The following is a 27,393-nucleotide window of genomic DNA, read 5'->3' as shown; positions in this document are numbered from 1 at the left end:
TCCAGGTTTAGTAAGAGACTCTGTGTCAAAAAAGGAACACAAAACAAAAAGATAAGGGGTGGGCGGGGCTGGAGAGATGGCTCAGTGGTTGAGAGCACCAGCTGCTCTTGCAGAGGTCCTGAGTTCAATTCCCAGCACCCACAAGACAGCTCATGTCTATCTGTAACTGCAGCCCCAGAGGATATGACACCCTCCTCTGGCATCTACAGGCACTGCACAAACACAGTGCACAGATATACAAAAAGGCAAAACACCCATACACAGAAAATAAAGATAAATAAATATTTAAAAAAAAATAAGGTGGAGAGTGGTTGAGAAAAGACGCCTCATCCAGGAATGTACTGCCCCCCTCCCTGAGTGTGTGTGTGTGTGTGTGTGTGTGTGTGTGTGTGTGTGTGTGTATGTGCGTATTTGTGAGTCTGAGTGTATGTGTGTGTGTGCTTGAGTCTGTATGTATGTGTAAGTGTTAGTATATGACTATGTGTATGAGAGTGTATGCGTGAATATGTGTGTGAGTCTGAGTGTATGTTAGTGTGTATATGAATATGTGTGTATGTGTGTATGTGTGTGTGTCTGTGTATTTGTGAGTCTGAGTGTATGTGTGAGTGTGTATGTGTGTGTGTGTATTTGTGAATCTGAATGTATGTGTGAGAGTGTGTGTGTGTGTGTGTGTGTGTGTGTGTGTGTGTATACAGAATAAACAAAACCAGGAAGGTAGCAGGCGCCACCATCTGAGTCAACTTAACCCTGCACCTCAGACCCACAAGGAGTAACAGCCCCCCTGGCCCTCAGCACAGGTTCAGGCAGAACCAAGATCTACAGTCACAAGGGGCATAACGTAAGCTGCCCACAGAGGTCACATCTCCCTCTGCCCCTCCAGAGCTCAGGGAAGAAGGGACTATCTTGGGCAGAGTGGAGCTATTCAGTTCAGAGCCCCGTTTATGACTGGAAAGAACCTCTAACCAAGAGCAAAGGCTGGAACAAAAGAAAGCAAGGCCATCCCTCGTCACAAGCTCCTGGAGTTAGCAGCTGATCTGTTTCTCCCTTTCAGAGGGGTCCTCACTGCAGAGAAAACTCTGAAATAGCTGTGGAGTAGTAAGGTGTCTCAGGTACACTTCCCAATACTCTAGGGCTGGGGGCTAGGGAAGGGGAGACCAGGTCAACCTCAGAACTGCTATGGTGAAAGCACCTGCTGCTTTTCAAAAGGGCCCTTGGAAGCCAGGAACAGAAGTGCCCTGTCACTGCAGCATGAGGCTCTGGGCTGGAAAGGGCCTCCAGTAGGTGTGGCCCTTGTTCTGGGCCTCACCCTGCACGTGGCCCTGGCTTCTCAAACACCAGCACCTGCCTGAAACAGGAAATGCCCCCAGCCACGATCCTTCAGAGAAGGCCACTGCCCCAGCCTCCCCCACCAGCTCCGGGCTCCTCACAGTTGTGGCCTCTGCCTCCACAGGCTAACCGGGACTCCATGCACCAGGTGAGCTGAGAAACAAATAAAGCACTATTTGTTTACTAAGAGCCCATAAAAGTCCCCTGGACCAGGCGTGGGGCCTGCCAGGGCGGGCGAGCAGGCACAAGACATGGGAGCTGGGTTCTGCACAGGTGCAGGGCACCAAATCAACAGCTAGCCGCCCCCTCCCCAAAGCCCAAGGCTGGGGACCAGAGTCATTCTTTACTGTCCAGAGTGGTATCCCTGAGACACCCCCTCCCCCTCAGCTCTTCTAGGTCCTGCTGCTGCCCAGGGCAGGAGTCGGGAGACACAAGAGGCCCTGTGTGGGACAGATGTGGCCAGAAGGGGAGGGCAGGGACACAGGGTGGCAGGAACCTTTATCTTTTTTTTCTCCTTTTAACTTGATTACATTTGTATTTGTTTTGTCTGTATATGGGAATGGGGGTGTTTATAGAAGGCAGTTGGGAGGGGTCCTGGGGCTTGAACTCAAGTCTAAACTGACCTGGACTTTAACCATTGAGTGGCCTGTCACTCAACCCCCACTAATCTTGATCCCAGGAACACAGAGGGGGTCAGGAAACATCAGAAAGAGATCAATGCCCCTGAGTAAGTTGGGAGTCTTAGACTTGCCTGGCCTGGCCTTCTGTAATAACAATAAAAATAATAGTGTTGGCGTCTGTGACACACAAGGCTGTGTTCTACCTGCTCTGAAAGAATCTCACTTCGCTCTCAAGTCCAGAGGCCGGAGACAGCCATGCTCCGAATTCAGCAGATGATCTCCTCAAAGCAGAGAAGATACACAGCTTCCACAAAGTCACTCTGCTTGGGAAGAGCAGAGATGCCTAGAAGTTTCGGCACTCAGTGCTCTAATCCTGTTCAACAGCCTGACTTGATAGTTTTGATGCCTAGAGTCTGACTGATGATGTCATGGAAGGGCTCTCCCACAAGGGTCCAGCTAATGGTGGTACCTCAGCTGTGGCAGCTCCCTGAGGCTGGCTTACTGGGACAACTTCGAGACAGTCTTCAAAGGGGCCTGCCCTACTGACACCCAGGTAATCGGTCCTCCCCTCTCTCTTGGGGACAGGGTGCCAGGAGACCAGAGATGGTTGTTAGGTCCCCTACAGCTGAAGTTACCGGCAGTTGTGAGCAGCTTACCACGGAATGCCGGGAAGCAAACTCAGGTCCTTTGGAAGAGAGAGCATCTAGTGTTCTTAACTACTGAGCCATCTCTCTAGCCCCATGGATGTTTGCCAAGACCAGTTGCAAAAGTCCCTTCTACTAGTCCGTAGCGGCCTGGAGAGCGACCCTCTCTCTGCATGCATCAGTTGGTGGGTCTGCGTGTGGTTCCCTACTAAGAGGAGACACTATAAAGGAGCACTGCTCACAGTGGGTGCCTCCACTTCCAGGCCGTGCGACCTCACCAAAATATTGACCTTGCTGGGCCTTTGTTTTCTGTTACAGAGTTCAAAGAAAGTCTCGTATCGCAAGTGTTCAACCTTGCGCTTGCGCATAGTGACAGCAACGCAGCCGACTGGTATTTCTGCTACTTTGGATTAGCCCAAGCCAGCACTGAGCGCGGATGCAGGAGGAATCACAGATGGTTTTCTTCTGTCTGTCTCAGCATTTTGCACAAGGTGTTACACACAGTGGGTGCTCTACAGTCTTATGCCAGAGCCCCTGTAGCAAGATCCTGAACTGAGCAAGCTTGGCTTCGTGATTTTCGGGGGTGCTCTTGGGAAAACTGGAGGGGCTGTGGGGCAGCAGAGCAGGAAGAAAGGGAGTTGTAGAGGATGGTTCTGACTGGTTCGTGGCGACCTTGGGATGGAAATTGTGTCCCTTGTTTGTCCCCACTCCAAGCAAAGGAGAAGGAACCTAGGAGACCTGCAGCCCAGCCTGGGAGAGATGCACTTCCAAGACTGTCCACTATGCGGCAGTAGCTGAGTAGTCTGAAGGGCATTCCGCTGGGAAGGCAAAGGACTACCAAGAATGGATAGAAACACAAAGAGGCGTGCGGAGATCGCTGCCCTCCAGAATGTTAGCTCTACCTCTGAATGCAGAAGCTCGGTGTGACTTCCCGCGTGCTCAGGAAAGAGGATGGGGACGCTAAGTAAGGGGGAGCTCCTGTAACTTACACTGAAGAATGCCGGTCAGAGCCAGGAGACCCACGAAGCAGCCAGTCTCCGCCAGGATTTCACAAGCGCTAGAGCGACTGAGTTTGTCTTAGGAGCCCTGCTGTGTGTCTACCGTGAAGCTAAATCTTCCCAAAATCCACTCATCTAACTCTCCCACGGCTCGGTGTAGAGGAGGAGACAGGGGCGTGAGTGGGGACCTGCTTTGCTTAAGGGCAAAGACGATGTTGGATTAGTCCTCCGAAGATGTAAATTAAAACCGCGGTGAGTGGGCTGGGTATGAACATGCTTTTATTCCAGTACTTGAGAGACAAAGCCTGGTGGATCTTTGAGTGCAAAGCCTGCCTGGTCTCTATAGTCAGTTTCAGGCCAGCCAGGGGTACATGGTTAAACCCTGTCTCAAAATAAAACAAACAAACAAAATAAAATAAAGCCTCCGTAAGGGGTGATAAAAATGGCTCAGTGGCTAAAAGCATGTCCTACCTCTTGCAAAGGACCCAAGTTTGATTCCCGTGCCCATATCAGGTGGTTCACAACTCCCAGAGGTTCTGGTACCCTCTTCTGGCCTCCCAGGGCACCTGCACGTATGTGCATTTATCCATACACAGATATAGAACTAAAAATAAAACAGCTCTAAATGCACATGCATAGAGTGAGATGCCATTCACAAGGGCTAGGATGGCTGTAATGAAAACCCAATTTAAGGGAGTGGAGCCAGGTGTGGTGGCACACACCTTTAATCCCAGCACTTGGGAGGCAAAGGCAGGGAGATCTCTCTGAGTTTAGGGGAAGGGGGAAAAGGGAGGAGGAGGAGGAGAAACAAACGAGCAAAAAAGGGCACAGAAAGCACCTCCCTTCTGGTTCCCTGGTACATGAAGTGGCCATTAGAGGAAATCTCCAGAGACAGTGGAGCACTGGGGAGAGATAGAAGCTGACTTAGACAGAAGTGAGGCTTGGAGCGGTGTGGCAACGACTCCACACACCAGCACACATGTGTGAACTGCCACTCAACTCTACGTTTTGAAAATAGTTAAACAGCATGTTTTGTGTAGATTTTACAAGGTTTTGGGTTGGTTTGGTTTGGGTTTTTTTTGCAATATATTTGTGAGCTGGGAGGTGGTGGCGCACGCCTTTAATCCCAGCATTAGGTAGGCAGATCTCTGAGTTCGAGGCCAGCCTGGTCTACAAAGTGAGTTCCAGGACAGCCAGGGCTATACAGAGAAACCCTGTCTCAGAGGGGGAAAAATGTATTTGTGTGTATGTGTGAGTGCTTTGCCTACATGTATGTATGTACACCTCAGGTATGCCTAGAGACGGTGGAGGCTGGAAGACAATGCTGTAAACTGCCACTTTGGGTCCTCTGCGGAAAGCAACCAGTACTTTTTTTTTTTTTTAATTCAATTTACATCCCAATCATTGTCCCTCCTCCCAGTCACTCCCTCCCCCAATCCTTTTCCCATCCCCCCCTCATTCCCCTCTGAGAGGATGGATGCCCCCCTGCCCTCCCCATATGCCCTACCCATCCTCTCCCACTGATGCCAGACAAGGCAGCCCAGCTAGAAGAACATATTCCACAGTACAGGCAGCAGCTTTAGGGATGTTTAGGGGATCCAGCTGTTCAGGACCCACATGAAGACCAAGCTGCACATCTGCATGGGGAGGCCTAGGTTCAGCCCGTGGTTGTTCTTTGGTTCCGATTCTGGGAGCTCCCAAGGGTCCAGGTTAGTTGGCTCCGCTGGTCTTCCTGTGGAGTTCCTATCCCCTTCCGGGCCCTCAATCCCTCCTGTTCTTCCATAAGAGTTCCCAAGCTCCATCCACTGTTAGGCTGTGAACATCTGCATCTGTCTGAGTCAGCTTCTGGGTGCAGCCTCTCAGAGGACATCCATGCTAGGCTCCTGTCTGCAAAGCAGCCAGCATTCTTAACCATTTGAGGGAAGCAGAATTGAGCAAAAAGTCTGCCAATGCCACGCTGCCAAGGAGACGGAGCTCAGGCTGTTTTTACATATTCTTATTTTTATGCCCTGGCCTTCTGGAGAAACAAAAGCGCTGGCCTTGGCTGCCAGACATTTCCACCATTGCTGTGTGGCCTCCGGCAAATCACTGTGCATTTCTGGGCCTCAGTTTTCTTCCCAGTTGGCTGAAGTTGCTAAGAGACACCTTGCTGTGTCTGAGAAGTGAAGAAATTAACTGGCAAGAAAGTCACGGGATAAATCCCTGACCCCCAATTAAATGTTGTTTTCCTAAGAGTTGCCTCGGTCATGGTGTCTGTTCACAGCAGTAAAACCCAAACTAAGACAGAGCTCTTATGAGAGACTATGGAGCTGGGCGGTGGTGACGCACGCCTTTAATTCCTGCACTTGGGAGGCAGAGGCAGGTGGATTTCTGAGTTCGAGGCCAGCCTGGTCTACAGAGTGAGTTCCAGGACAGCCAGGGCTATACAGAGAAACCCTGTCTTGAAAAAAAAAGAGAGAGAGAGACTATGGACTTCACTGTGTCCTCCTGGCCCTTTCCAGGCTCTAGGGTTTAGCAAGATCATTCTAGATTGGGAGATGTTGAGAGCATCAATGAGGTGTCAGGATCCCCTGAAAATCCTGTCTTCGTGAGGCTGGAGACGGGTGACTCAGTAGATAAAGTTTGTCACATAAAGATGAGGACCAGAGTTCGAATCTCCTGAAAACTCACGTAAAGGACAGATGAGCTTGGCAGCCTGTGTGTCATTCCAATCCTGGGAGACAGAAGAAGGGACTTGATCCCCAGAGCTGTCTAGCAAGGTCAGCCATATCAGAGAGCTCTGGATTTGATTGAGAAAGCCTGCCTCAAAGAATAAGGATTGACGGAGGCCGATTCTCAACATCAACCTTGGGCTCCCCCATGCATGTGGGTTCATGTGGGTTCACACACGTACACATGGGACAGGAGCTTCAGAGCCACCGTGGGCCAGGCCCAGGGCCTAGTGCCAAGAAGGTAAACAGGAACGAGGAGACAAGCAGCCCCTGTGTGATGGAGCTTATAGAAACAGGCCAACCCAGGCAAGAGAGAAAGGTCAGCCCTGACATGGGGTCCATTCACTTCACAAGAACCCCTCCCTGCTTTATGAGCAGCAACTGAGAGGTAGACCAGTTGGCCATGAGGATATTAAACAGAACAAGGGAGCAAGCAGAGCCAGTCAGATTTAGAGTGGGCAAGAGGACCTCTCAGAAGTGACCCTGAAAAAAAGAGCTGGAGGATCTCAGATCTCAGAAAGGAGCAGCATAGAAGCCAAGAAGCCGGGAGACGTCAGGAAGCCATGTGGCTGGAGCATAGGGCAGGAGGAACAGGGAGAGACTGGACTGGCCCTGCAGGCCACGGGGAGGATTCAGGCATGCAGTGTGGGCTTTGTCCCAGTTAGCGGGAGGGAAAAACAAGGCTCAGCAAATCATTTATGATACTATACATACAGCTATCAAGTCACCCAAGTGATCAAGCCAAGAAAGAGCCTTCCAGGTCTATGGACAAAGACCATAGGACAGGTTCTTGTCACTCCACATGCAGATCAAGAGCTGGGCTGGCTGCACCAACATGAAATAAACCAGGGATACTTGTGACAACTGCTTTTCTTTACTTGTGTATAGGTATTGGGGAATGCGTGCCATAGCACGCATAGAGAGGTGCGGGGGATCTTCTGGGAATCAGTTCTCACCTTCTACCATGTGGATGGTAGAGGATGGAACTCAAGTCGTCAGCCTTGGCACCTTCAACCACTGTGGTGGTTTGAATGGGTTTGGCCGCCATAGACTCTTGTTGGAACGCTTGGCCCAAAGGAGTTGAAATATTAGGAGGTGTGGCCTTGGAGTGGGTGTGGCCTTACTGGAGGAGCTGTGTGGGTGAGCCTTAAGGTCTCCTAGTGCTCAAGCCCCACCTAGTTTGAGACAGTCTCCTCCTGGCTGCCTTCTGACCAAGCTAGAGAACGCCAGCTCCTGCAGCACCTTGTCTGCCTGGATGCTGCCATGCTTCTCCCCATGACGATAATGGACTGAACCTCTGAAACTGCAAGCCAGCCCCATTAAAAAGCCAACCTTTATAAGCATTGCCTTGGTCATGGTGTCTCTTCACAGCAACAAAGCTAAGACACCCAATGAACCATCTCCCTGACCCCATTAGTTATTCCCGGGCCTAGCATCTTCATATATCTCAGGCTGGCCCCAAACCTGCTAGATAGCAGAGGATGGCCCTCAACTTGTCATCTTTCTGCCTCCATCTCCTGGGGTGCTGGGATTCCAGGTGTGCACCCACATCTGGTTTATGCGGTGCAGACGACGGAACCCGGAGCTACGTGCATGCTAAATAAGTCCTCCACTGATGGCATCGAAACCTCAGCCCCTAACAACCAGTGCAGTGACAGGAGCTGGGGGGGTGGGGAACTGCTACTTTTCAGGGAAGTCTCATTTGTATAGGCACCAGCAAGAACCAGGCCTGAAGAGCGAGGGGGCCTGACCAGGGTGGGAAAAAGCGTGGGAAATCAGCAGAACCATCCCTTGTGAGCAAAGACTGTGGGGAACATGTATGGTCTGGTGGGAGCTGGGAGGTTGACAGAGCTGCTGACAGTAGATGTCTGGAAGACACGGGTTTAAGGAACTCTAACCAGAGGCCCTAGCATCTAAATTACCTCTAGGAGCAGCAGGGAACCAAGGAAGATCCTAAACAGGTTAAGGTAGTCTGTGCTGAAAAGGGGGAAGGGTTAAAGGGAAGGGACTTATAAAGGTGGGACTGGGAGGCGAGGCAGGATGGGCTTGATCGAATAAATAGATAAATAGATAAATAAATCAGGGCTATCTCTCTCTCACACACACACACACACACAGAGTGTAATTTTTTTTTGAAAGAAGACTCAGGTGCAGGAGTGAGGGGACAGATTTTGGGGAAAGAAATGTCTTACTTAGGATTCCTGCTAAGATCGCTATGGCTGGGATGGGACACCAGGGCCAAAAGCAAGGTGAGAAGGTTTATTTGGCCCGTATTTCCACACCATAGTCCATCACTGAGGGAAGTCAGGATAGGAACTCAAGCAGGGCAGGATCCAGGAGGCAGGAGCTGATGCAGAGGCCATGGAGGGATGCTGCTTACTGGCTTGCTCCTCGTGGCTTGCTCAGCCTGCTTTCTGATAGAACCCAGGACCACCTGCCCAGGGGTGGCATCACCCACAATAGTCTGGGCCCTCCCCTAAGTCACTAAGGTACCCAGGACCCAGCATGCCGTTTTGTGTGATGAGATGAATCCATTAGACCACACTTTGTCCACCGTAACCCTAACCCTAACCTTAACCATAACCCTAACCATAACCCTAACCATAACCCTCACCAGCCAAGGATGACTTTGAACCTCAGGATCTCCTGTCTCTACCTCTTAATTTCTGGGACCACAGGCATGCTCCACTGTGTTGGGTTTATGTGGTAGAGGACTAGGCAAGTGAGCTCTTGCCAGATGCCAAAGTAGGCTTCAGTTGGAACAGGCTGGGATCAGGCTGTGGGCTGTGGAACCCTTCCAGACTCTGCACAAGAAGCAGCCACAGCTCTGATGGCCAGATTACCTCAGACTGCTCTGTTCCCAGCCGCCCCCCTCAGCCGGTTCTGGCTCTCTGGCCCTCACTTTGCATCTCTACTGGGAAAACAGGACGGGAGTGATGGTACACACACACTAGGGGAATTCAGGGTACCAACGTCTTACTCCAGTTCCAGGACCCGCTTGCTGGTAGCCCTCATATCCAATAGAGGGCGCAACGTGCACAGACATTTGGCTACCGGCTCGCCCTGCGCTCCCACCTGGGAGGCTGCTGAAGCTGCTACACCAGTTTGTTCATCCTTATTTTATCTCAATTCCTCACCCCAATCCACAACAACCACATATATGTTCCTGTAAGACAAGTGTGTGCATTTTTAATTTTCTATTTTTTAGTACTTTCTTTGTTTGTAAAGACAGAGTTTCACTATGTAACCTGACTAGCCTGGAATTCACTATGCCAACCAGGCTGGACATAAACTCACAGAGACTGACCTGCCTTGGCCTGTGCCTCAGCCTCCTGGGTGCTGCTGGGGACTAAAACCATGTTTTACTACACCTGTTCCATGCATGTTCTCCACTGGACAAAATCTAGAACCACCTGGGAGATGGGCCGCTAATTAAGTTAGCTGTAGCAGACCAACCAATCTCAGCTGTGGGCGGACTCACCCCCTAGGCAAAGGATTACGACTCCCGTTCACTGCGATCGGCTTCTTTACTATGCGCACCTTGAAGGAAGAGCTAAAATAAACTCTTTTCTTTATTAAATTGCTTTTATCACATCAACAGGAAAAGAAACTAAGACAGGACATTCATGGTTCTTACTCCCCCCCCCTCTTGTTTTTTTGTTTTGTTTTGTTTTGTTTTTTGTTTTTTAAGATTTATTTATTTATTATATGTAAGTACATTGTAGCTGTCTTCAGACACTCCAGAAAAGTGCATCCAATCTCATTACGGATGGTTGTGAGCCACCATGTGGTTGCTGGGATTTGAACTTAGGACCTTCTGAAGAGCAGTCAGTGCTCTTACCTGCTGAGCCATCTCTCCAGCCCCCCTCTCTTGTTTTTAAGGTTTATTCATATTGCTAAGAGTATTTTTAGTCCCTGGTGGGCACCTCACATTTATACCTGATCTCTAACAGACACCCAGGCATCCTCCAGCACCAACTAACAGCCTAACTCTGAGCATCCTCACACACACACATGCACGCACACATGCACACACGCACACACTTCCCCATTTTTCAGTTTGAATAAGACAAAGAACTCCTGGGTTGCAGGACATTCATTAACGTTAACTGCAGAAGATGGCCAGCTATTTTTCTACTTACCTGATTCTTGAAGGGTCCCCTGTCCTCCCCGGGTGGCCCTCGCTGGCACTCTTTCTTTCCTCTTGGCTTAACTTAGGGAGATGCAGAGCCACTGGCTGCGGCCTCTGTGAAGACCCTCTTACGTGTATAAAACAGACTCCTGCTCTCTGTCAGACTTAGTGGTACCCAGCAGTTGAGTATTCACCAAAGCGATGCGGAACAGTGAACACCACAGGTCTCGGGAGGAGGCTTAGCCAACCGCAAAACCCTGTCCAGTCAGCCCTTTCCTCTTCTACAGCGTTACCTCAGCTTTCTGAATCTCCCCGCAGCTCTTCCTCAGACAGTTCGCTTTTCAAGGATCTGTGCTTCCTAGTTCTGTCTGGGGACAGACTAGATAGACTCTCTGAATCCCACGGTACATATACCATGGAAGTAAGTAGCATCCTCTCCTGGTTTCTGCCGGCAGGGTCTGTCTCTAACTTACCCAGCTAAGCTTCCTGCAGATGCCCTGGGCTGGAACCAGACACAGTCTCACAGCCCTTAACCTAACTGTCGCCCAGTGAAAGCCCAAATGCTTTGGAGGTAAAAGCTGGAAGAGAAACCATGGGTATGGTAGATTAAACACCTAGATCTTTGTTCTGGTCACCATGGCCCTTGAAGATCGTCTGTGCCGATTACTTCACAGATGAGTGGGTATCGGCTCAGGGAGTTAAAGGGCATGCCTAGGGTTGCTGGCAGGCCATTGTCAAGGTCAGGACTGGAATACAGGCTTGTCGGAGACCACCGCACCACTTCCTACAGAATCCTGTACTCTCTCTCTCTCTCTCTCTCTCAACACCCCCACTCCCCGTGTAAACATTGCTTTTTAAAAGTTGGTTGTAAGTTCATAAATAATACAAGGATACATTCTCCTTCTTAAAAAATTAAAGTACTCAGAGGCCTGAAAGATGGCTCAGCAGTTAAGAGCACTTACTGCTCTTGCAGAGGACCCAAGTTCAATTCCCAGCAACCACATGGAAACTCTAAGTTGCTTATCATTCCAGTTCCAAAGAACCTGAGGCCCTCTTCCGGCCTCCAGGGCCACCAGGCATGACCAGGGTGCACAGACACACATGAAGGTGCTCACACACACACATGAAGGTGCTCACACATACACATCAGAAATGAAAAATAGATCTTGCCAGGGGTGGGGGTGGGGGTGACTCACACCTTTAGTCCCAGCACTAGGACTGGGCAGAGGCAGGCAGATTTCTGTGAGTTCAAGGCCAGACTTGTCTACAGAGTGAGTCCTAAGACAGCCAAAGCTACGGATAGAAACCCTGTCTGAAAAAACAAGATAGATATATGATTGATAGATAGATAGATAGATAGATAGATAGATAGATAGATAGATAGACAGATAGATAGATAGAAGAGAGAGATAGAAATGGAGAAATAGAAAAATAAAACAAGAGGTTAAGCACACCTCTGATCCCAGCACTCAGAAGGCAAAGGCAGGCAGATTTCTGTGAGGCCAACCTGGTCTACAACATGAGTTCTAGGACAGTCAGAGCCACATAGCAAGACCCTACCTCAAAAACCAAAAACTCCTGCAAGATTTACTAGAACATCATGGTGAACTCCCGCCCTTGGGAGCAGAGGCAGGCACATCTCTGTGAGCTAGAGATCAGATTGGTCTATATGGTGAGTTTCAAGCCAGTCAGGGCTACATAGTGAGACCCTGTCTTTAAAAATTAAAATAAAATAAATAAGGGCTGGAGAGATGGCTCAGTGGTTAAGAGTGCTGGCTGCTCTTCCAGAAGTCCTGAGTTCCATTCCCAGCACCCACGTGGCAATCACAACTGTTTGTAGCTTTACTTCCATGGGACTTGGCACCTTCACACAGCCATACATGCAGGCAGAAAATAAATAAATCATCAAAAAATTTTAATTTAAAAAAAAAAAAAAAGGACTAGGTCTGTGGCTCAGGAGAGCACTCATGCAACCTGTGCAAGACCCAGAGTCTCATCTCTAGAACCACACGAAGACCGGCAAGGACAATGCTATTGATAGCACTATCTTCCCTAAGAGCAGGCCCTCCTCTCCCTACGGAGTTCCTGCTAGCAGCTTGGGAACCACTGTGCTGTGCTTTCTATGTGCATACGGATGGACAGACGAACTTTTCTATAGCTCCAAGACACTGCTGCGTGAACTTAATTACTTCATTCTATGTAGCTAGTGTGTAAGTGATGTGTTCATTCTATGTAGCTAGTGTGTAAGTAATGTGTTCATTCTATGCAGCTAATGTATAAATGATGTGTTTATTCTGTGTAGCTAGTGTGTAAGTGATGTGTTCATTCCCCTCAGCTGAACATCTTAGAACTTATGTCTGTCTGCGCTTATACCATCCTCTCTCAGAACTACCTCGTAGCAGTCCATGGGACAAGAGGATCTGACCGATTTACCTAGTCTCTTACTGATGGCCAGGGAGTTCATTCCTAATTCTCACTATTAAAAGTGGGCTTGATGGAGAGACAGACAGACAGACAGACCAGACAGGAAGACTTGGGTCCAGGTGATGATGGCTTACACCTTTAATTCCAGCACTGGGGGTGGGGGGTGGGGGTAAAGGAAGATAGATCTCTGAGTTCAAGGCCAGCCTGGTCTACAGAGTGAGTCTCAGGACAGCCAGGGCTACACAGAGAAACCCTGTCTCGAAAACAAACAAACAAACAAGCAACAACAATAAATAATTTTTTTTGAAAAAAGAATAGAAAAGGAAAAAAAGACTTAAGAACAATAACACTAAGCAAACTACTGACCTGGGTCAACAGTGTGTGGCTGCAGTGCCCACCCTGGGCCTGGAAAGGCCTTCAGGAACAGTTTGGACTGAAGCAGTGTGTGTGAGTGCCGCACGTATGAACAAGTAGATGGTCAGAGTTTACACTGTAACTGTGTGTGCTGGTGTGTGTGTGTGTGTGTGTGTGTGTGTGTGTGTGTGTGTGTGTGCGAGTGAACACCAAAGGCAGACATAAAGGAGCAGAGAGGCCAGAGAAGCAGGAACACCTACACTCATGGAGCATTTCCAGGCTGACAGGCAAATGTTTGGTCAGTGCTACATGCCCACCCTGCCAGCCCTGCGGGAAGCCACAGGGGGACAAAAATGAGATACCTGCACTCAAGTAGGAGACGCAAGCACTGGCATTTGTGCTAAATACCAAAGACACCAAAGGACATACTGCCTGCTCTTTCGAATCAGGCAGGCAGTTCAGTGCAAACCCATGTGTGACACCCATGGACAGAGTATGTGTAAGACCCAGAAAACCCTGGCTGGAGATGTAGCTCAGTTGGTACAGTGCTTGATTAGAATACACAGAACCCTGGGTCAGAGACCCAGCATTGCAAAAACCAAACATGGTATGAAGACCACAAAAGAGGTAGAGACAGGGGACTGTTCAAGAGCATCCTCCTGCATACAGTGAGTTCAAGGCCAGCCTGGGATATGACTCTGTCCCAGGCATTGAATACTCTAAGGGTACCCTGTAGTACATACCCAAGATGCCCCTGGCTTCCTCCTTTTCTATTCTGTCCCTGCAACACAAGGTCACAGAGTCCAGCTGAACAAAATCTTCCTTTGGTGAATAGAAAATTCACAGAAGCCTGCCTCTGCTTCTCCCTCCCTTGTGGCAGCTGGTCCTCGCCTCTCCCATGCCACATTTGGCTTGTACAGCTTCCTCCTCCTCCTTCTCCTCCTCCTCCTCCTCCTCCTCCTCCTCCTCTTCCTCCTCCTCTGCCCACATACTTACCTCTTCTCCAAACATGTATGGGTGTTTCACATGCATGTGTGTCTGTGTACCACTTGCATGCCTGGTACCCGTGGGAGGCCAGAAGGGGGCATTGGATTCCCTAGAGCTGGAGTGGCAGACATTGTGAGACACTGTATCACCGAGAATCAAACTTGTATCCTCTGGAGGAGTAGCCAGTGCTCTTGACTACTGAGCCATCTCTCCAGCCCCCTGCTTTTTGTTTTGGTTCTTGTTTTTAAGATAGGGTCTTGTTATGCAGCCCAGGCTAGCCTTAAGTTTACAATGTAGTCCAGGTTGGCTTCAAATGTATTTCAATTCTCCTGTGCTCTGGAATTATAGACATACCCAGTATGAGGCCCCCATAGACTCATGTGTTTGAATAATTGGTCATAGAAAATGGCATTATCAGGAGGTATGGCCTTGGGCTGGTGAGATGGCTCAGCAGGTAAGAGCATTGACTGCTCTTCCGAAGGTCCTGAGTTCAAATCCCAGCAACCACATGATGGCTCACAACCATCCATAATAAGATCTGATGCCCTCTTCTGGTGTGTCTGAAGACAGCAACAGTGTACTTATTTATAATAAATAAATCTTTGTGCCTGAGTGAGCGGGGCCAACTAGAGCAAGCAGAGGTTCTAAATTCAATTCCCAACAACCACATGAAGGCTCACAACCATTTGTACAGCTACAGTGTACTCATATACATAAAATAAATAAATCTTTTTTCTTTTAAAGGAGGTATGGCCTTATTGGAGTGGGTATGGCCTTGTTGGATGAAGTGTGTAACTGGGGTGGGCGTGGGGTGCTTTAAGGTCTTCTGTGCTCAAGCTATGTCCACTGAAGTGCAAGTCAGTCTCCTGCTGTCTGCAGATCAAGATCTGCAGAACTCTCAGCTCCATGTCTGCCTTCATGCTGCAATGCTTCCCGCTAGGACGATAATAGACTAAGCCTCTAAAACTGTAAGCCACCCCAGTTAAATGTTGCCCTTTGTAAGAGTTGTTGAGGTCATGGTGTTTCCTCACAGCGATAGAAACCCTAACTAAAACATTTAGCACACTTGCCTACCTCCCTGACAAGCACCGCCCCCCACCCCACACACACACCTTCTCCTGTTCCCCTGCATTTCCATCTCTGCTGCGTCTTCCTCCACCAATCTCCACCATCTCCCTCCCTCCAGCTTCTCCCTCCACTACAGAGTGCTAAGCAGCCCAGTCCTACCATGCATGTCTCAGCCTGGCATCTTATATATGTTATCCCACCTCCAGAGCTTTGACTCTGATGTCTACAGCACAGAGCAGACCCAGTGATGGGGACAGAACCTGCCTTGGGAGGACGCCTGGGAAAACACAAGGATATGGATGGAGTACACACTTACAGGGGACCACAGGTAGGTCCTTCACCAAACGAGAAGAGTAGGGCTGCGGCCTTCGGCAACACCAGGGTCTCAAGGGACAAAGAACCACTATCAGCGATCAGCGGTAACAGGACAGTTTGTGGTCCCCATCACAGCACCCTCCCCAACTGGCAAGGTGGCAGTTAAAGGACATGCCATGCAAGCCCGATAGAACCCAGTGGGAGCGGGGAGCTGAATCTGGAAAGTTCTCCTCTGGCCTCCACTCGTGCACCATGGCACACAATAATTATGATAACAGTAATTTTAAAGCATCCCCCAGTCTGAGTCAGATAAGCCCTTGAGTCTGCCTTCTCAACTCAGCCCTTCTCAGAACGCTGTGGAAAGCATCCCTGACCCCACCTCCTTCCCACAATACCTCAGGAAGCCTTGACTCCAGCACTCTCACCTGTGACCTCTGTGGTCCCTTCTCTGTCCCTCTGCAGGAGCCACTGTGTCCCATGAGGTGGCCCACTTCCTCTTTTTTTTTTTTTAATGATTTGTTTGTTTTTATTGCGTGTGTTTTTCCTGCACGTGTGTCTGTGTGTGTGAGGGTATCTGGTCCCCTGTAACTGGAGGTACAGACAGTTGTGAGCTGCCATGGGGGTAGTAGGAATTGAACCCAGGTCCTCTGGAAGAGCAGCCCATGCACTTAACCTTTAACCCATCTCTCTAGCTCCTGCCCACTTCCTCTTAGCGTCTCACCTCTCACCTCCAGGACTCCATTTCCCCGATCTCCTTCCCCACTGGTCCCCCCTGATGCTCACCCAGCTCCTTCTCGGTCACTCATGTTTGCTCTCAGCTCACTGCGCCTCTCTCTTTCCCGTTCGCAGGCACTCCTGATGCGACTGAAATCTTTCACTCAGATCTCCCAGGCCCTGAGCCAAGTAGATCTCTCTGAACATTCTCAAACCGATATCAGACATTACTCCCATTCCTCCATCTCCACTCCCAGGATGGGGACTCCATGGTAATCCCAGGCAAGACCTAGAGTGGATCCTCACCCACTCCTACCCCCGTCTGTCTGTCTGTCTGTCTGTGTGTGTTTGTTTTGAGACAGGGTGTCTCTGTGTAGCTCTCCCTGACTATATTTGAACTTGTTCTATAGAATAGGCTGGCTTCAAACTCACAAAAATCTGCCTGCCTCTGTTTCCTGACAGCTGGGGCCAAAGGCATGCTACCACCACGCCTAGGTCTTTTTAATATTTTTAAAATGAGATTTATATGATAAGTCCCTGGAATGGGAGCTGCAGATGGTTGTGACTCGCCCTGTGGGTGCTGAGACTCAAACCTGGTCTTCTCCAAGGGCAGCCAAGTGCTCTTCGCCCCTGGGCTCTCTCTACAGCCCACCTCCTGCCGTTCTTGAGTTCCTGCCCAATTTTGGAGACACAAGCTGCCCCATGGGTTGAAGGCTGGAATATGGACAGACACACAGATGTGCTTGATTTAGAGGCCACAGCACAAATGAGGGACTGCTTCTCGGTGGAAGGGTCACAAGCAGCAGCCAGCTCCATGGCCCGCGTCACACGGCAGGCAGTCCAGAGCTCTCCACAGACCACAGAAGAGATGGCAGAGGCTTTGCCAGTCACTCACTGAGCTGGCCACACTTCCCCTATAGGCCTGCCCTACCCAGCTCTGGCCCTGCGTTGTCCCTCGAGGTCACATGTCCTTTGAACGGACTCCTGATAGAGACGCAGCTCTCCACTAGCCTTCAGTGTTTGGATGCTTAGCATAACTCCTCAGTTTCAGTTTCCTTAAATTGCTAAATACCTATTCTTACCCCCATCTTTTTCCCCCCTTTGGGATAAGATCTCCTGTGGTCCAGGCTGTTCTTGGACATCCTATGTGACTGACAATGACCTTGAACTCCTGGTCCTCTTGCCTTTTATGGAATTCACAGGTGTGTGCTACCAAACCTGTCTGTCAGTCCTCCTTTATGTGTGTGTGGGCATGCATGTGAGTGTGTACATGTGCGTGCAGGCGCTGCTAGTACAACTGTCTTAAGCACGCTGGGACAAGGAACCATGAGCAAAAAGCCAGGCAGCAATGGGTTAAAGCTGCAGCCCTCCAGCAGCCCAAGGGCTGCCTCTGCCAGCTTACCATTGCTACTTTGAACCACAAACAGGATCCAGGTCTCGATACAGTCCACTCACTCACTGTCACATCTGTGGCTTTGGCTGGGGCTGAGGGCATCCCCAGGGTATCCCCACTTAACCCTATCACTTGGCTAATTCTGACTAGTCTCTTCATCTTCCAGGTTGACAGCTGCTAGTGATGGTGTCTTAACACCATCCCAGAATAGAATATTCAAGGGGCTGGAGAGCCCCTCCCAGGAATTTTGCATAGGGCCAAGAGCAGAGCCAAACGTGTGGGCCAGTATGGGTACTGCATGGCCCTGGGGCACAGGCCCTGGGCAATGTAGACATTTGTCTATAGAATAGTTGTGATATGACCAGTGTTCTGGCAGAGCCAAAGGGAGAAAAGAAGCCAGTGGCAGACATTCCATCCTTCACTCTTCTTTTTTTTCTCTTCTTCTTCTTCTTCTTCTTCTTCTTCTTCTTCTTCTTCTTCTTCTTCTTCTTCTTCTTCTTCTTCTTCTTCTTCTTCTTCTAGATTTATTTATTTATTATATATAAGTACACTGTAGCTGTCTTCAGACACACCAAAAGAGGGCATCAGATCTCATTACAGATGGTTGTGAGCCACCATGTGGTTGCTGGAATTTGAACTCAGGACCTCTGGAAGAGCAGTCAGTGCTCTTAACCGCTGAGCCATCTCTCCAGCCCCCATCCTTCACTCTTCTTGTCCTCCAAGCTCCTGCTTCACCTCCCCAATACAGAGAGGTATGGAAAGAGACAGGGCAGGTCCTGAGAGGCCATTTAAGATACCCAGCCTGGATTTTGTAAGTGTTGACTGGAACTTCATTGATGAGAAATCTGAGCAGAACTCCAAAAGATGATCGGTCACCTCTCCAGACAAGAAAGGACACTCCTGGCCATAGGGCCACCTGTGAGCTCTTAAGGGCTTATGCTGGAAACTCAAGGCAGGAACCCTAGGGATAGAGCAAGAGAAAGAAGGATCAAATGAGAGGCTTCATGTAGGGCTAAACTCCACCTCACTACTGTGGGGACCACTGAACATAACCACTTACCCAGCACCTAGTGGGCTTCCATGGTCCAGGATTTACAGAGAGAAGGAATAGGGCTTGGAAGACAGAAAACATCGCTGGTGTGGGAGATGGCTCACCCTCTTCACTTAATTCTTTATTCAACAAACATGGAGAAACCATTTCTTTTATTTTATTTATTTTTTTTTTTTTTTGAGACAGAGTTTCTCTGTGTAGCCCTGGCTCTCCTGGAACTCACTTTGTAGACCAGGCTGGCCTCGAACTCAGAAATCCACCTGCCTCTGCCTCCCGAGTACTGGGATTAAAGGCGTGCGCCACCACACCCGGCGAGAAACCATTTCTTGCTGGGTCCTGAGAGGGCCCCATGAAAGCAAAGGGTCCATTTCCTTGGCCACAGTGAATGCAACCATGAGATGACAAGAGGCAAACCTGGTAAGGCGGGCAGGCGGGCAGGCGGGGAGGCGGGGAGGCGGGCAGGCGGGCAGGCGGGCAGGCGGGCAGGCGGGCAGGCGGGCAGGCTCGCTCCAGCGAGAAGCACAGTCTTCCCTTCCATTCAGGCTAAGAGAAGATAATCCAAGAAGTAACCGGAAGCAACCCAAATATCTTGGTGGTTATCCAAAGGCTGCTTCCGGAAAACAGTTTCAGTTTTTAATTGCTGGGGAGGGCACCTTACCAAGAAATAGTTTCAACACAGGTCAGGGGAGCTGAAAGAGCAGAAGTCATGAGGTCAGATAGTCCCGATTTGGAATCCCAGCCTGCCACTTGCCCGGCAGTTCCTGAGGTCTGGTCAGCTTGGGTGTTCTCTTCTCAGTCAGGCATCCAATGATGAGAGGGCTACCCGGTAGTGCCAGATGCACTTATAGAAACTCTCACAGCATGAAAAGATCGGGGGAAGCCCTAGGATGGAGGAAAAACAGGTGTGTGGGGTTCTAGAAGGAGGAGTAGAGGCTTCTGTAGAGGGGCAGAATTTGGGGCTGAACATGATTCCCAGAGCGCTTGCCTAACGTGTATGACGCCCTGGGTTCCATCCCCAGCACCACATAAGCCAGGCATGGGGTGCACACCTGCAATGACAGGTAGGGCAAGTTGATCAAATGTTATTATGGACTACACAGCCAAGTTTGAGGCCAGTCTAGTATACATGAAACGCTGTCTCAATTTTATTTTTGATTAATTAATTAATTAATTAATTAGCTTCTTTGTTTATTGAGTTTCTCTGTGTAGCCCTGGATGTCCTGGAACTTGCTCTGTAGACCAGGCTGGTCTTGAACTCAGAAATCTGCCTGCCCCTGCCTCCCGAGTGCTAGGGTTAAGGCTGTGCACCACCACTGCCTGCCCCCTGCTCCTCTCAATTTTAAAAGGAAAGAGGGGAAAGCCACTTGTGAAACGAAAAACAGAATATAAGTTGCCAGCCAGCCTGTCAGGCAGGAAGGTGGCTGAAGCCACTGCTGGGACAGGCAAGGAAAACCAAGTCTGAGCAGAAAACTGGGTCCTGGTGGTGACCAGAAAGGCGACCCTCCATGCCATCCAGCAGGTGGAGCCAAGTCAGACCTTGACTGAGACCCCTCTCACATGAAACAAGGACTCCCACTTTGTTCTGGGAGTTGACTGGCCCTGGTCCTCTGGTAGTCTTCACTGACACCTCTTCTGGCTTACCCTCACCCCGTGTGTACATACAAATATACTCAGGCACACACACACACACACACACACACACACACACACACACACACATAAAATAAAACAAGTGGTTTTTTTTTTTTTAAGATAAAAAAAGTCAAAAGCCAGCTTTAGCCTGTCACTATACCTGTTTATCCCACAGCCTTCTGGGTGGAGAGAAGAAGAAAAACCAGGAGGTGAGAAGTCGTGTCTGCATGCCACGTCCTACAGCCAAGCGTGGTGGCCCAGGACTCTGCAAGCTTACAAATGGGAGTCCCAGGCCAGCCAGAGCTATTTATTGAGACCCTGTCACCTGTGAAAATATATAAACATACATACATACATACATACATACATACATACATACATACATACATACATCTGCAAACTGAAGAACACTGAGTCCAATTTGTGGCCGCATGATGTCATTTCCTTTACGTGTAATTCCTCTTTATTTCTGTCTCCTGTCTGCCCCCTGCCTGCGCCTGATACTGCTGATTAACTTCCAAGTAATTAACTTCCATGTAAACACAGTCCATCTGAGTCCCCCTCCTCCTTCCCATCCACGGAGGCGCAGACCCTCACCCACACTGAGGTGATGGCTCCCCTCTCCACTCACCCAGAAGCAAGCACTCCACTGGCCACCTTGTAACCTTCAACCCCAACATTGTGAACACTAGATCAGAGTAACTAACGTCTGTGCAATTGGAAGCAGTGGCAGATAGGAAACAGTATTTAAATTTGGAGAAGAAATAACCAGTTATAGTAGGGTGTAGTTCTCTGCCCCTGTGATCCAGCACTTAGGAGGTAGACCCAGAAGATCAGAAGTTCAAGATCATCACTGGTTACATAACAAGTTTGTTGGCATGGGATGCACGAAACACTGTTTCAAAGGATATATATATATCATATATATCACATATATAATATATATCATACGTGTGTATGTGTGTATATATATACTTTTTTATTTTTTATTTTTTAAAACAAGTAAGGTGGGCAGGGCAGGGTATGCCAGGGCATCCCAGGACTCAGGATGCAGAGTCAGGCAGATCTGTAAATTCCAGGCCAGCTGGGGCTACATAGTAAGACCTTGTCTCAAGGGAGAGAAAGGGAGAGGGGAAAGTAGCTTTCAGTTAGACGCTCCTTTTTCATACCTAGTCCTGGAATAGACATCAAAGTTAAAGCCAAATGTCACATCAGCAAAGGTTCTCTCCAAGAAACACATTGATCCTCTGCACATAAATGCAGACTCCAGTTTAACTGGGTTATCAGTCTAGACTTGGCACAGGAAGACACTTCACAAGTAGGAAGCCCGAGACATGCAGCCAGTACGGGCAAAGTCTGTGGGGGTAAGAATCTATCTGGAAATGAGCAGCCATGCCCAGCACAGGTGCTTGTTCCAAACCTGCAAATGTCAGAATGCCAACCTTATACCAGACCCTTGCACTATGACTCCTTTTATGACTAAATTCAAAAGTAGAAGTGCCAGGAGTGATGACACAAGACTGTATTCCCAGCCCTTGGGAATTAGAAGCAGGAGGATCAGATGTTGAAGGTCATCCTGGGCTGCATTAGAGACTTTAGAGCCAGTCTGGGCTAGAGAAGACCCTGTCTCAACAAACCAGCCGCCAACCAACAAAAATAAATAAATACGGGCTGGAGAGATGGCTCAGTGGTTAAGAGCATGGCTGCTCTTCCAGAGGTCCCAAGTTCAACTCCTAGCAACCACATGGTGGCTCACAACCATCTGTCATGTGATCTGATGCCCTCTTCCTGTGAGTCTGAAGACAGCTACTCATAATAAACAAACAAACAAACAGGTAAATTCAGTCAGGCCTGATGACTCATGCCTTTAATCACAGCACTCAGGAGGCAAAGGCAGGCAGAGGCAGGTGAATTTCTGAGTTCAAGGCCAGCCTGGTCTACAGAGTGAGTCCCAGGACAGCCAGGACTACACAGAGAAACCCTGTCTCAAAAAAAAAAAAAAAAAAAAAAAAAATCCAGCATTCCAGCATAATGAATATTTCTGTTTAGCTCACTTCTCTGTACAGTCTAGGAAACAGTTTCACCTAGAGGGGACAGCCTTCTCACCTCAGAGAACCTAATCAAGCCATCTCCTTCTGCAGGCCAAGCATGTCCAGCCTCCCATGCATGCCCCAGGTGAGTCTCACAAGTCGACAAGGGAGGCTAATCATTACAAGGCCTTAGACAAGCCCTGTGGGGGACAGACAGATGGACGGAAGCAGGCCTGCAACTGTGTTGTTCAGAAGCCATGGGGATCCAGATAAGGAAGTGCTCAGTCCTGGAGGGGAGGCCCTCCCGGGTTGTCCTAGGCTGTGGGGGACAAAGGGCTCAAAAGGGAGTGTCCACACAGCATCCCCAATGCCTTGCCTCCTGCCCAGTCTGGTCCAGTCCGGTCCTCAGCTTTGCCTCACTTGTACCCAAGTCGTTCTTGAAAACCAAACCCCCACATCATAGCAGCCTTGCTTTTTAACCAGTCCAGCTTCTTAGGCTAGTCCCATCCACAGGGTTTTTTGTCTTGTTTTGGGAGAGTTTTCTGTTGTCTCATTTTGAAATGGGGTTTTGCCTCAAACTCCCGACCTTCCTGCCTCTACCTCTCACACTGTGGGATTATAGGCATATGACACTTGGGCTAACTCTCAAAGCATGTTCCAGCAAATTCTTCAGCATCAGAGGTGAAAGAGCCCTAGGGGTCCCCTGACTCAGGGAGAAAGCAAGCCAGGCTAAGGATCTGAAGACCTTGATATGTCCCAAAACTGCCATTTTCCTTTTTCCTTCTTCCTTCTTTCTTTCTTTCTTTCTTTCTCTCTTTCTTTTTTTTTTCTTTCTGTCTCTGTCTCTCTTTCACTCTCTCTCCTTCCTTCCTGATTTATTTATTTATTTATTTTATGTATGTGAGTACACTGTAGCTGTCTTCAGACACACCAGAAGAGGGCATCAGATCCCATTACAGATGATTGTGAGCCATCATGTGGTTGCTGGGAATTGAACTCAGGACCTCTGGAAGAGCAAGTTGGCCGTACTATCAACTGCTGAGCCATCTCTCCAGCTCCAAAGCTGCTATTTTCATACATAATGTTTGGGAACTTTCTCTCTCTCTCTCTCTCTCTCTCTCTCTCTCTCTCTCTCTCTCTCTCTTTCTCTCTTTCACACACACACACTTTTCCTACATGTGTTGTGCATGTGTTTGGCCACATGTCTGTGGGGACATGTACATGTGAAGGTCATGAGCTCTTCCACCTGATTCATGGAGGCAGGGGTGCTCAATCAAACCCAGAGCTACATGATATGGCCAGTCTGTATCTACCTTCCTAAGCTGGAGTAACAGGCAGGCTCCCATGCCCACCCAGCATGTCATGGGTGCTGGGTATCTGGCCTCAGGCTTGCATGCCACATGCTTAACTACTGAGCCATCTCTCCAATCCCTCAGGAAGTTCTTTAGCCCTCACATCTCCATGGTCATAGGGAAGGCTGGTAAGTTTACTTCAGCCTGGCTCTGAAATAAACCATCCTTAAGCCTTATGTCAGCTGACTACAATGAAGCCTTGACCTAGGAGAAAGACTCCCTCTGCATCTCTGAGCATTAGATTTTTAAATCTAACCCTTTTAAGGGAGAAAAAAAAAAAAAGGTAGGGTCTCATGTAGCCCAGGGTGACTTCAAACTTAGCCGAGGATGACCTTAAACTCGTGATCGATCCTCTTACCTCTGCCTCCTGAGCACCGGGGTTAGAGGCATGCACCCACACTTGTGTGGAATAGCACTGGGGATCAAGCCCAGGCCTCCATGCACGCTGGGCAAGCACTCTGCCAACTCGTCTCCATCCCGAGCACAGAACCTTGAAATGGAAACCTCCAAATCCTCACAGCCTAACAGCAATTCCGTGACCGAGGTCTTCAATGTCCCTATAGGCTCGCGTGGAAGAGCTCGGTCCCCTGTTGGCCCTGTGTGGGAGGGCCTAGTGTAAGGAAGTTAGGCCCTGGCAGCTTGTGGTTGAAAGTGACAATGGGAGGTTAACACTTTCCTCTCTCTGCTCTGCAGGCCCTGGGATGGGAGGAGCCTTCTCCATGCTGTGCCTCATCATAGGCCTCAGAGCAATGGAACAGCTGACCGTGGCCTGAAACCACAAACCAGAGGAGGTCTTCCCTGCTTTAAAGTCGCTTCTCTTGGGTGGTTTGTCAGGGAAGGGGTCTCCCTAAGGACCCCTGGCTTCCAGCACTTGTAACTCCAGCTCTAGGAGATCAGACACCTCTTCTGGCCTCTAAGAAACATAAAATAAAAATAAATATTTCAAACCCAGAAACATATGACGCTTTGGAGAGAATGGGGGCTAAAATTAGTTTGTATCTCTGACAAAAATGAACATATTCACACACAAAGTCTCTGAAAAAGATTAAATACAAAGGGTGCCCATGGGCTGGGAGGTGTGCAGCAAAGGTTGTTTGGGATCATTGGGAAACCACAAGACTATCTATAATTACAGGGACCTGTCCCGGAAAAAGAGGCCCTACAAAGAACCCTAAAACCTCAATTTAAGCATTCTTCTCTCACCACACCCTTGAACCAGGGCTGGCAGCAAACTCAGTTAGTGTTTCTTATGAACGGAACACTGGGAAGATTTATGGACACACAGAGCTCACTCCTTGGCTCCGACATGCCCACCCCTTTCCGGACATCAGCTGAGGCTAGCCAGGAAGGCACTGAATTAACCCAGAAAGGGCAGTACAGTCTACTCCCAGCTCTGAAAATCCACCAGAGGCTAGGTGTGGCAGCCAGTGCTAAGGCTAGCATCTGGGAGAGAAGGGCCAGCCTTGGCTTCCTAGGCCAAGCAGCTCTGGGAAAGCAAGGTAAAATCAATAGGAATCTGGCAGGTGGAATGGGCAGGGCCCAGGTAACAAACGGCCATCTGGCCCCTCCTTCCTGGGTGAGCAAGGGTTGCCTCCCTCTGTTTGGCATGTAAATATTGGGCCTCAAGCACTTGGCCACTCCAGGTTTCATAATACCCGAGGGTATCCCAATTATGCAAGAGCTCTTTTCAAATTCTCAAAGTCAGTGTTTCCTCTTCAAAAAGCCATCCAAGAAGACAGACGGCCTGTCAGACTGTCAAGCAAATGGCAAGAGGTCATCACAACCCTGAACGGGTGAAGCAAGCCCATAATCCCTTTCATCTGCAGGAAAGGCAGAGGAAGCGACTCAAATTTGGTAAAACCGTTTAGCAAAAATACGTCGCAAAGGCTGAGAACGAACCAATGGTCCACAGCCAAACGGGTGGGAGAGAAGGAAACAGAACACCAGTTCTTTCTTGGTTGAAGAGCGAATTACAGAGTTAGGGAAAGGAAAGAGGCTGTGGGATGGATGTACAGATGGGATGCACAGACGTACGGATGCGAGTATCACTCCAGCTGTGCACTGGACTCCAGAGTAATGCAATTTCCATCTTTTCTCAGCCTGCGCCAGGCCTAGCACCACGTGCCACATAGCCATAACCCCAGTATGCGGGAGGCCGAGGCAGGTGTGCAAGTATGAACGAGGTCAGCCCGGTCTACACAGAAAGCTCCAAAGCCAGCTTGCACTACAGCAGGAGACACTCTAGGGTTCTCTAAACAAGGACCACGAAGGAACATAGGAGGTGAAGAAAGCCAAGACCATGCTGGAGGCAGGGCTGATGGCATTGGGGATGTCAGAAAAGACCATCTGACGCTCCTGCCAGAGACAGACAGCCTCTAGGGATGCTTTGGCCAGGTCCCTATCTGTAGCCATGCACACATCCTTCTGAGTGGATGGGACAAGGACGCTTATAGTTAGTGTCAGCCTGGTTCTGCAAAGTGAAGCCGTTAACCAGACGCCCTGAGTACCAGGCCATCCAAGGATGAGCTGTGTCTCCCCTTCAGCCTGAGCCTGTGGCTTGCCGAGAGACACACAGCGAGCCAGTGACCGGTTCCCAACTGCAGATGCTGAGCTAGGAACCTTTCCCACCCGCAGTCCTTCTGTAGCAATGTGGCAGAGTCACACCGTGGGTGGGCAGGACACCAGCAAAGACAGTGCAAGGAAGTCCCTGGTAACTCTGGAAGACGAGTGAGGCCTACAACCCGACAGGGGTGGCTTTCTTAAGGGCACAGAAGGGGAACAAACAAAAGCAAGCTTACACTCCCAAGGAAACATAATCTGTGATTATAAATATTTCATGGGCAAAGAAAGTACCGGCTGTGGGCATGGTGGGGGTTGGGGGTAAGCTACAAATTAGATCTCCCTTTGCAAAGTGATAGGACGGCTGGAAGGGCAACCAGGCCGGGGCTATTCTGGGCAGTGTGCTCCAGGGCCCTGCGTCACAGGCACTAGCCTGTGTTGAAACCACAGGCTTCTAGTGGTCAGCACAGAACACCTTGGGAGGAGCGCTTAAGTCCATAAGAGACCAGAGGGGACAACACGGATAAGAGTCACTCAGAGGACAGTGGTGAGCTTCAGCAGCCGGGAGGCAGGGGAGGGGGTTGAGGGGGCACAGCAGAGCAGCCAGCACCCTGAAAACACACAGCAGGGCAGAGGGAGAGGAGGGGAGGGCCCAACCCCCGCTAACCAAACGGCCAGAGCTGCGAGGTAGCTCGCATCAAGCTGCCCCGTGAAGGGCAAAGGTCCAGGGGAAAGCAGGTTGTGTCAGGCTGAGGACAATCGCTGCTTTCCTTTGCCCCAAGACAGAGGCCTCATCCACCCCCCCATTCCCCCCCCCCCCCCCCCCGCCAGTCCACCTTCCTGAAGCTGCAGAGACAGCAGGGAATTAAGAGTCCACTAAGCCCCAGCACCAAACCTGTAAACACGCCAGCCAGCAAATCAGCCATGTGTCCGTGAGAGCTCTGCTACAGCTAGTCCATCCCCAGAGCCCACTACAGCAGCCACACTGCACCAGGCCTTGCAGAGGGCCACAGTACGGGGGGAACGCAGCTATGTTCCCCAAATACCCAGGATCCCTTGAAGCAAACTCAGCCAGGGGGGACC

General features: G+C 49.7%; 1 long non-coding RNA gene across 3 annotated transcripts; it reads left to right on the top strand.

The window, feature by feature from the left end:
- Positions 1–913: 913 nt before the first annotated feature.
- Positions 914–24,690, top strand: Gm35456. Of its 3 annotated transcripts, XR_385596.4 has the most exons (7): positions 929–1,474; positions 2,182–2,499; positions 2,909–3,840; positions 15,471–15,592; positions 16,429–16,565; positions 22,511–22,544; positions 24,445–24,690. It is a non-coding gene; the product is annotated as a predicted gene, 35456 (long non-coding RNA). The 3 variants fall into 3 exon arrangements; XR_876823.3 differs by lacking the exons at positions 15,471–15,592; positions 16,429–16,565; positions 22,511–22,544; positions 24,445–24,690 and having other exon boundaries at positions 914–1,474; positions 2,357–2,499; positions 2,909–4,678; XR_876822.3 differs by lacking the exons at positions 15,471–15,592; positions 16,429–16,565; positions 22,511–22,544; positions 24,445–24,690 and having other exon boundaries at positions 914–1,474; positions 2,909–4,678.
- Positions 24,691–27,393: the final 2,703 nt, after the last annotated feature.

Source organism: Mus musculus, chromosome 17, assembly GCF_000001635.26.
Source record: "Mus musculus strain C57BL/6J chromosome 17, GRCm38.p6 C57BL/6J".
NCBI lineage: Eukaryota > Metazoa > Chordata > Mammalia > Rodentia > Muridae > Mus > Mus musculus.
This window is presented reverse-complemented; position numbering and strand designations above follow the sequence as displayed.